Below are 8,966 nucleotides of genomic sequence, written 5' to 3' on the forward strand. Positions count from 1 at the left end.
AAAAAACTGTTCATCTCTAACCAGGCAACAGTTTCTCTCAGGCAAATCACAGAGATCTTACCAAGACCCCAGGAAGTAGCTGGAAATGTTCCCACACCATAAATACACTTGACATCTGCCATTGAACAGTCTGTTGTGTGAAATGGAGCCAAATTCCATGAATTGTGTATCTGTTTTCTACTTTGCAATGCTCTATGTTCATTTGCTGCGTTCTTCCAGGTTTTTAATACCTTTTTTTTTTTTGGAATCTTTTCTCCAGTGACGTTGTCTCCAAGGAAAGGTGCTGCTGCCACACAGGCTGTGGTGGGGACTTTTGGATGCTGCCAAACTTTGTGGTTTCTGCTGCCTCCCAGAATGGCAAACAACTTCTCCAAAGCCTTGTGGCACCTCCTGTGCCCTGGATGGGAAGTTGGGGATGGGAAATTGGGGATGTGGCTCCTTCCTTCTCCAGGCAGATGTAAAAGGATGTCACAGAACCTCTTCTCAGACTTCAGACTCGAGGTTTAATGGCCTTTCAAGTGTCTGTTGTTTTCTGGTTTGTTCTCTTTGTGTCCAGCACCTGGCATGTAGAAAATGTGCTTGGAAGGACAAATAAATCATTCTGATCATCCTGAAGGTCACAATAAATCACACAGGCCATGGGAATTGCTCCCAAAGACCCTGTGGGAGCTGGGTGTCAGGTTTTGATTTGGCCAGACCTCAGCTCATGGCAGGTTTTGGTGCTTTGCACCAAGAGCTGATCCCTCTCGTGAGGGTCAGGGATGGAGGCAGGAGCTCAGGGTGGGCCCATCAGCTTTGGCCTTGCTGCCCCAGCAGGTGTGGTGTGGGTGGTGGGGACATGACATGTGAAACAAGCCAGCTTGGGATTTCCTGCTTTTAATAAGGGCAGAAAGGAAATAAATGGACTAAAGAGCAGAGCAGAGTTGACTATCCAAGTGACTGAGAACTGTGAACCAGAGGGGAAAAAAATAAATTAAAAAAATAATTTAAAACTCATGATACTTTTGGGAAACTGATAACACAAGATTTCCATCTGGCTCTTGTCTTTTGAGCCCGTTCTGCTTGGGATTTTTTGTTCAACCTGACTAGAAACCTATTATTTTGTGGAAATGAAAGATGATCCTGATACCTGGCTGAGGACGCCATTGCACAACAAACTTGCCAGCTTGCAAAAAAGAGAATTGCAACACTGGCAAAGAGCAGCTAAAGTTTAAAAATCCTCCTCATCTAATACCCCCAAGCTGGTATTAAGCACCCACAGATAAGAGGCAAAGCCCACAGCTCTCCCTTCTAAAGTGACTCATGAGTAGGAATGCTTCTACCACGGAAAGTTTTCATTTCAGCAATTCCTTCTTTGTGCACAGAAGCCTCATTAAACCGTGGTCACTGCCTGTCCTGTTGGACTTGTTTGCTCTGGGTCTGTGCCTTGCTGGGACAGTTTTGGGAAGTGTTGCTTTACAGCATCAAGGTGTTTGCTCTGGGCAAGGTTTGATCTCAGTGGGTGGATGTGAGGAGGAGGAGAAGGAGAGGAGGAGAGGCCTGTGGTGTGAACCAAGTCTGGATAAAAGGCAGCAGAGGTAAATGGAAACACTTGACTCCCCTGCTCTGTTCTTCCTAGGAGCATTTCCTTTTAATTGAGAGGCATTTTTTGCTGAGCAGAACCTCTTGATGGGCTATTCCATCTTGCAGAGGGGCAGGAAGGGCTGCAGCTGGGGCTGCTCTGTCCCTCACCGCTCTGCACAGCTCGACACACTCAGCTGCATCATTCTCACTCACTGTGCAGCATTTTATGGGGTGGGCAGCACTTGCCCTGGCCTCAAACAGCCCAAGGATGGCCATTCTAGAATGGTTTGGGTTGGAAAGGACCTCAAGACCACCCTGCTGCAGCCTCCTGCCACGGGCAGGGACACCTTGCAGGAGTTCAGGCAGATCCCTCTGTGCTGCACGGGCTTGGATGGGGTCAAACCCTGGCTCTGGGATGCAGAATGACCCTTTGGCTGCACTGCATGGGCTGCAGAGCCATGGAGAAAGCCAGCACAGGGCTGAGCATCAGCCTGGGGCTGTGGGGCTGCAAGTGGGGACATTCAGTCAATCACAATCTTTCTGAGATGATTGGCAAAAAGATGATTCTGGAAAGCAAAAGCATGAGGCAATACAAGCTTTAATCCCTCATTAAGGAGGGTGCTGCCCATCCCATACTGAAATTGATGCCTAATGGGTTTTTTTTTTTTTTTTTTTTTCTTTCACATGTTCTCTGTATTCTTTGCACAGATATTTGGAGCTCTGTAGCCTGTTACTGCATTCACAGCTAGTTTTCCCAGTTCTTTTCCCTGCCCTGATAGGCAGAAAGACAAAATATATTCCAAAGCCCCTATCCTATCTTGGTTCTCCCTGGGAACCAAGGCCATAAAATGGCTCTTTGAGACATATTTTCATCAACAAAGTACAGTCCTATCTGAGGAGGGAGGATTTAGAAAAGGCTTGAACTGGAGGGGAATTGCATCACCACTTGTGCTGCTAATTGGTGCTTTTTGTCAATTGTGCTAATTTACTAACTTGTTTAATTTACTAATTTTCTAAAGTTATAAAATTGTATTCACCCCCATGGTGGGAGGTGGGCTTTTGTGGACATTTTCTATACCTGACCCTGGAGGCCTCCAATAAAGACCAGCCTTTATATTACCTCCTATGCTAATATTATCTCCAAAGTGTGCTTTGTTTCATTTTTAGCTTCGTTAGGGCATCAGGAACCCAGCACATCCCTCTGGCTGCCCTGGCTGGCTCCAGACCCTGGCAGGGGGCTCAGAGACCTTGGCACGAAGTCAAAATCACCTGTGGCTTCCATTTTAGCCCGTGGGAAAAGCTGCCAACTCTGTGTGAGGAATTACAAGCCACAAGGGTTTGAGCAGTGTGGTAGTTGAATTAACACAGGGTGGAAAAGTAGAATTTTGGGGCTTTTTAGAATGGGGTTCAAGGGGACAAGATGGAGGGATTTGGGCATGTCCTGACCTCCTTCTCCTTCTCCTTGCCCTCCATGTCTCGCTGTGCTGGTGACACTTTTCTCTTGGTTTAAGGTACAGACACACTGTCCAACATCAATGACAGACATTGGCACGTTATTGTAAACACAGCACACGGAGTTTTGGGTATAAAATGTGAACACTGCCCTGAGGGCAGACAGAATGCCATGGCCGAGCTGCTGGACAGAGCTCAGCAGGGCAGAGAGAGAATGTTCTAGATAAGGGAAAATAAACAACCTTGAGAAGCTGATCCTGCGCATTCAGACTCCTTCTTTGGCTGCTCGGGCTGGGAGAACAAGGACTTTTACACTTTTGGGGTCACCTCAACCCCTGGACCCCGAGAGTGCACCTGCATCAAGGGGAGCCAGATGGATGTGGGAGAACATCAAACAAAGGCCTTTGAGCCCTTCAGCCCCAGGGCCGTTTGCAGAGCTGTGCACTAAGGGGTTAAACTGCCCGTGTCACTGAGGTTTGTGCTGGCCCTGGCTTCTTGGAGGATTGATGTGTTTGGCACATGCACACCTCCCTGCAGATAGGGCACAAGCACAGTGAGCTGCTTTGTGTGCCTGTGCGTGGATTGAGGTCACCTTTGTGCTGAGGGTGAACATATGGTTTATGTATTTCAGAGAAGGGAGCAGGAGATTGAAGCTTGATGTGTCTGCACGGGGGTGAAACCATTTCAGAGCACAGGGTCTGGGGTGTTGGTTCTCCAGACCCTGAAAGAAGTGGGGGGATTCACTGAAGTGGGTGTTATCGTGTGTCATCTGTGTTGTTCACCACGGCATGGTCAGGATCTGGCAGAATTGCAGGCAGAATCTGGCAGAGAAAGGGTCAAACCCTTTGCTTGGGGCCTCCTTTGAGTCATGCTCACGTTAAACCCTAAAAACTCAAACACAAGCACAGTGATGAATGATGAGCAAGTGGCTTCCTACCCCTTCCAGTGGGATCCCCTCCACAGGAGCTGAGGGGACAGGAGTCCTGCAGGGAAACAGCAGCACTGACAGAACCAGAGGACACAGCCTCAAGCTGCACCAAGGGAAATACAGGTTGGATATCAGGAAAAAGTTTTTTATAGAAAGGTGATAAAGTTCTGGAATGGCTGCCCGGGGAGGTGGTGGAGTCACCATCCCTGGGTGTGTTTAACACAGACTGGATGTGGCACTGGGTGCCAGGGTTTAGTTGAGGTGCTGGGGCTGGGCTGGACTCAATGATCTTGATGGTCTCTTCCAATCTGGTAATTCTGGGATTCTGTGAATTCTACGAATTCTGTGAAAGGCATGGGATAAGGAGATAGTTGGGGTTTGGTTTTGGCTCAGCTCCTAATGTTCTAAAGACCAAGTCCAGAAACTGAAGTTAAGATTCCTATTGTGATGAATGGACTTTACAGCTGATTTTGATTTAACTTCAAACCAATTCTCAGGACAGGAGGTAATATGGACTTCATATAACATGCAGGATATTTTCAGTAGTATTGGTGGGTAACATGCCAAATTCATTGATTTGAGTCTTTGAAAATCACATCCAGCTATTTAAGAATACCCAGACCTGGAAAGGAGCTTTTTTGCTTCCACTGGGTCCATTCTTCCTATATTACAGAAATAATGGAGGAGATGGAGGTGGAAAAGTCTGTCATTCTGCAGCAACAATATTTTTGTTGCCCCAGACTCTCTGAGGATTGCAGTAGATCTTCAAGGTAGTACCAGACACTGCTGTTGCCTTTGTATTTTTCATCAGCTCTCTGATGGCCTTTCAAAGGAAGAAACACGTTGAATATGGGCTGTACAAATACACTCTTTTCCATCTGGAGAGAGGAAGTGATAATTTTAATGCCTGTGATTAGTCTGCAGTAATTTGTTTGTTTGCCTCTTCGCTTGCTTTTTCCCCTCCCCAAAATGAAAACCCAGAAAATTTTTGTTTTTGCTGCAGCCTGGAGTGCAGCCTTTTGTTTCCATGCCTTGGTAATTGAAGGTTTATGTTATTGCTGCTACAGCCTTTTTTCCAACATTAAATCAGTAATTAATGCTCTGTTGCTGGAATGTTAGCAGGTTTGAGCTCTGCTCTGTAGGAGTGTTTCTCCATCAACATATGAGAGAGACCTTTTGGTCCTTCCTCTGTGAAGTCTCTTGCATGGGCTATTTCAGAATGCACTCAGCTAGAAAGCAAGCATAAGGCAGATTCTCCAGCCTGGTGGTCAGGGTGTGCTTTTGGGAACCAGAATTGCTCAGTTGCAGCCCTTGCTCCAATGAACCTGACATTGAAATGCTGACAATGGAAGCTGCTTTATTAATACAGCCAGCTCAAAGCGTTTGGAAATCATGTGTCAATCTTCTAAATGTTGAGATGGTGGAAAATGCAGCTGAATCTTTGGCTAGTTTTTATTTCCCTTTTGGTTTGTAGCTTTTAAGGGACACGTTTTCAAACTCAGAACCAAGACCAGGGCTGGGAAAAGCCGTGTGCATAAACCCTTCCCCTCCCTTCACAGGAACCCCCTTGGAGGGAATTTTTCCTCCTCATTTTATTTTATCAGCACCTTTGTACCCCTCAGCAGAGGAAACAACCTTTTAGTGAAGGCACTTCAAACTCCAGGGCAAAAGAACCATCTCCTCCCCAAAATCCTTGCCTCCAAAGGGGATATTCATACCTCCCTTTTACACTGGTGCTGCCTTCAACTCACCAATTTTCAAAGGAATAACCTTGAGGTGTCTTTTAGCACTATTCCAGACTGAAATGATTGCTCATCTCTAGTTTGCAGCAGAGCCTGACCAGATTTGCTCCCAGCGACCTTGTTTGAGCATCATTGTCAGGTTATTTTTCCTGCTTTCTCTCTGTATATCAATATTGAATCAACAACTTGCCATTAAACAAACAGGTCCCTGTTGATCTAGAATTTAAATTTCAGCCTTAACCCATTGCTTGGAAAGATTCAGTGACACTTCTCAATTTCAAAAAAAAAAAAAATCTGCAGTGAAGATGATGGAAAGGTATCAGAGCCTGCAGGGTTACAGGGAAGCCCAAGGAGAGGATTTGGGGAAAATGCCTCACTCCCCATTTCTGCCATTAATGTTAGAGAGGTGGGGCAACAGAGGCTGTTAAATGAGCATTTTTTTTTAATTTATAAACAAAATAATCAGACTTTCCAAAAGCAACAGGGCATCTCCATTTATTTAGGAAGAATGTGTGAAATGCAAGGAGCCTTCCCTTTGCAACTTGTGGTGCCAAAAATAATGAGGTGAAGTGGGTTAGAAGAGTGAAGTTGTTAATAGTAATCTTACTTTTAAATTCACCACATTTGAGGAAGCTCTTAAAGAATTCCTACAGATGCCCTAGTCCCTGATTTCAAGCTATCTGCAGTTCAAAACATAACCTGCTCTGACACGGTCTCAAGAGGGACTGACATCATTGGTTCTTATTTTGAATTACTATGAGTTTTGAGTTTTCTTATTTTGGGTTTTCTTATTTTGAGATTGAGTTTTCTCATTTTGAATTACAGGGTCATGTTCCTGAAGTAAGACCACTCTAAGAGGCACGACTGGGACTTCGGGAAATAATTCCCTTTTCCTACACTGAATATTTCAGTCTTTGCAGGCTCAAAGGACATGGAGAAAATGAAAGAGTCTTTAAGCAGCAGCCACAAGCTCACCTCTGGCTGCCTGCATCCCCACTTGTAACCTTCACAACGTTCAACTGTTACTCCTCGTGTGGATATTTTAAAGATTGGTCATGCCCATTAATACCTTTGTTCCAGCCCATGTCTTGCTGCATGGTGTGATATGATACAAACCACGATTCATAAAAGTTTCTTGGAAGTGGCTCAAGAGAGATTTGGTGTTTTCAAACAGCTTTTTGAAATGTTAATGGCTGTTTAAGAGCAGCAGTGAGCAATTTCAGCTGGGGATGATTCAGCTGGGGAGGTTCTTGAAGCAAGTTTGAAGGAGTCAGAGAGACCCAGAGAAAATAGGAAAACTGGTATTTTGCTTAAACAGTTCAGAGTGGGAATTGCAGCTTCTTTAGAAGGAAAAAGACTCCAGTACATTAGAAACCACTTTAAAAATCAAGAGACTTTCTTGAGACCAGAAACTTTCCAAAGTTACGTGCTGGTACATGAGCAGGATGGGAGCAGGGGCTGGAGCTTTATCCCTTTGATAGAGGGAAGGATTCCATGGTGCTGCTGCCTTTGGGAGTCCCATCATGGGCTCTGGTAGAAAAGAAGATTTGTATTTGTATTTTGTTACCCTGCTTGATCCTGCTGCTTGTGCTGATCCTGGGTTGCAGTGGGGTCCAGATTCCTGCACAGGCACCCTCTGGAAATGCTGAATTCCTGCTGCTGGGGAGGATTTGGATTCTCACTCAAGACCCTGGGCAAGGCACTTCATTCATGTTTCTTCTCAGAGAATTGCACACTTGGGCACACTGAGACTATAAAATTGAGCAGAAGGATCTATAAAACCAGACCAATATAGAATAGTGACCTATATGGAATAAAAGATCTACAGGAATAACAATCCTGACCCTGGTTAGCTTCGTGTATTCTCAAGTGCTTTGCCTTAACCAGCAGCTTAACTCGAGCCAGCTCACAAAACACATCTCCATGTCCCAGTCCAGAGGAAGTGTTCTGAATGGGACTCCAGATTCCTTCATTTCAGCCTGAAAGGATGGTCTGATTCAGGAAAACCAACAGGAACTGGCTGTATGGTTGGAAATGGCCTCTCCAATGGTGGTGTGGCATTGGCTTTCCCTTCTTTGCTACCACTCAAATGTAGCTGGAAAGAAAGGAACTTTAACCATATTTCTTGTGATAAATTTGCAGCTTACTGAGGTTGGACTTGCAGCTCTAGTCCTAAAAAGAAGCTGGAGATTAAGAGGAGACTCTGGTGTGTCAGAATGATGCTGCCTGGATTTCTGCCTTTTTTTCTTTGATACATTCTCTGTATTTTTTACACATATATTTGTAGCTTTGTAGTCTGATATTGTAGCTTAGCTTCAGTATTTTCCTAGGCAAAAAGACAAAACAAATTCCAGGGCCCATACCCTATCTTGGTTCTCCTTAGAAGCCAAGGTTGAGACCAGCTTTTCGAGACATGTTTTTTAAAAACAGAGCTTAGTCCTCTCATCTAAGGGGGGAGGATTTAAAAGGTGCTAGGGATGAGGAGATTACTTCATTGGGCATGCTTCTAATTGGGGATTATTGTCAGATATGCTAATTTGCAGACTCTATAAAAATTTTGTACGTGTTATACAGGGTGTGCTTCTTCAGCATTTCCCACCTGATGAATTGTGCACCTCAGGATCCTCATAGAAAGATTTTTGTGAGAAATGCATTTGTAAAGAATTCTTAAAACTTGATAGAAAGCTCACACAGTCTTGTACATTCTTATGTAAACACTGAGATAAGATGTGTTGACTTCAGAAAGTTATAGAATAGAGATGACATTGCTGAGAGAGAGATTGAAGTAGAAATAAGTTTTAACAAGTTATAAAATGCAGCTTTATAAAGACTAAATATAATAGAGAATTAGAACTGTAAAAAAGGTACTATAATAAGACTGTGTGAGGTAAAAATATAAGTAATTGGTGTTAGAAGTAATAATAGTATTGTGTAGTAAAAGTTAATAAGTTAAAAAACTTACTAGTATTAACTTATAAAGTATTATAACTATTAGTATTAACTTATGAAGTATTATAACTAAGTATTAATATTAACTTATAAAGTATTATAACTAAGAAATAAGCTGACTTTTAATAGAATAGTGTTGAGTTTCATATCTCTTATGTTTTACTTTTTATCGAGACTAATAACAGACTAAAATCGTTTAAATAATAGAATAAAATCTTTTAAATCTTAGTTATCCTGTCTCTAACACCCCAGCTGTGTCTGGCTCATGTTTCTAGGACAAGAGAAAAAGGCATCAGGAGCAAGAGGGTTGTGTGGAGGAGGGACCTTGCTGC

Source organism: Vidua chalybeata, chromosome 19 (assembly GCF_026979565.1).
Source record: "Vidua chalybeata isolate OUT-0048 chromosome 19, bVidCha1 merged haplotype, whole genome shotgun sequence".
In the NCBI taxonomy this organism is placed as follows: domain Eukaryota; kingdom Metazoa; phylum Chordata; class Aves; order Passeriformes; family Viduidae; genus Vidua; species Vidua chalybeata.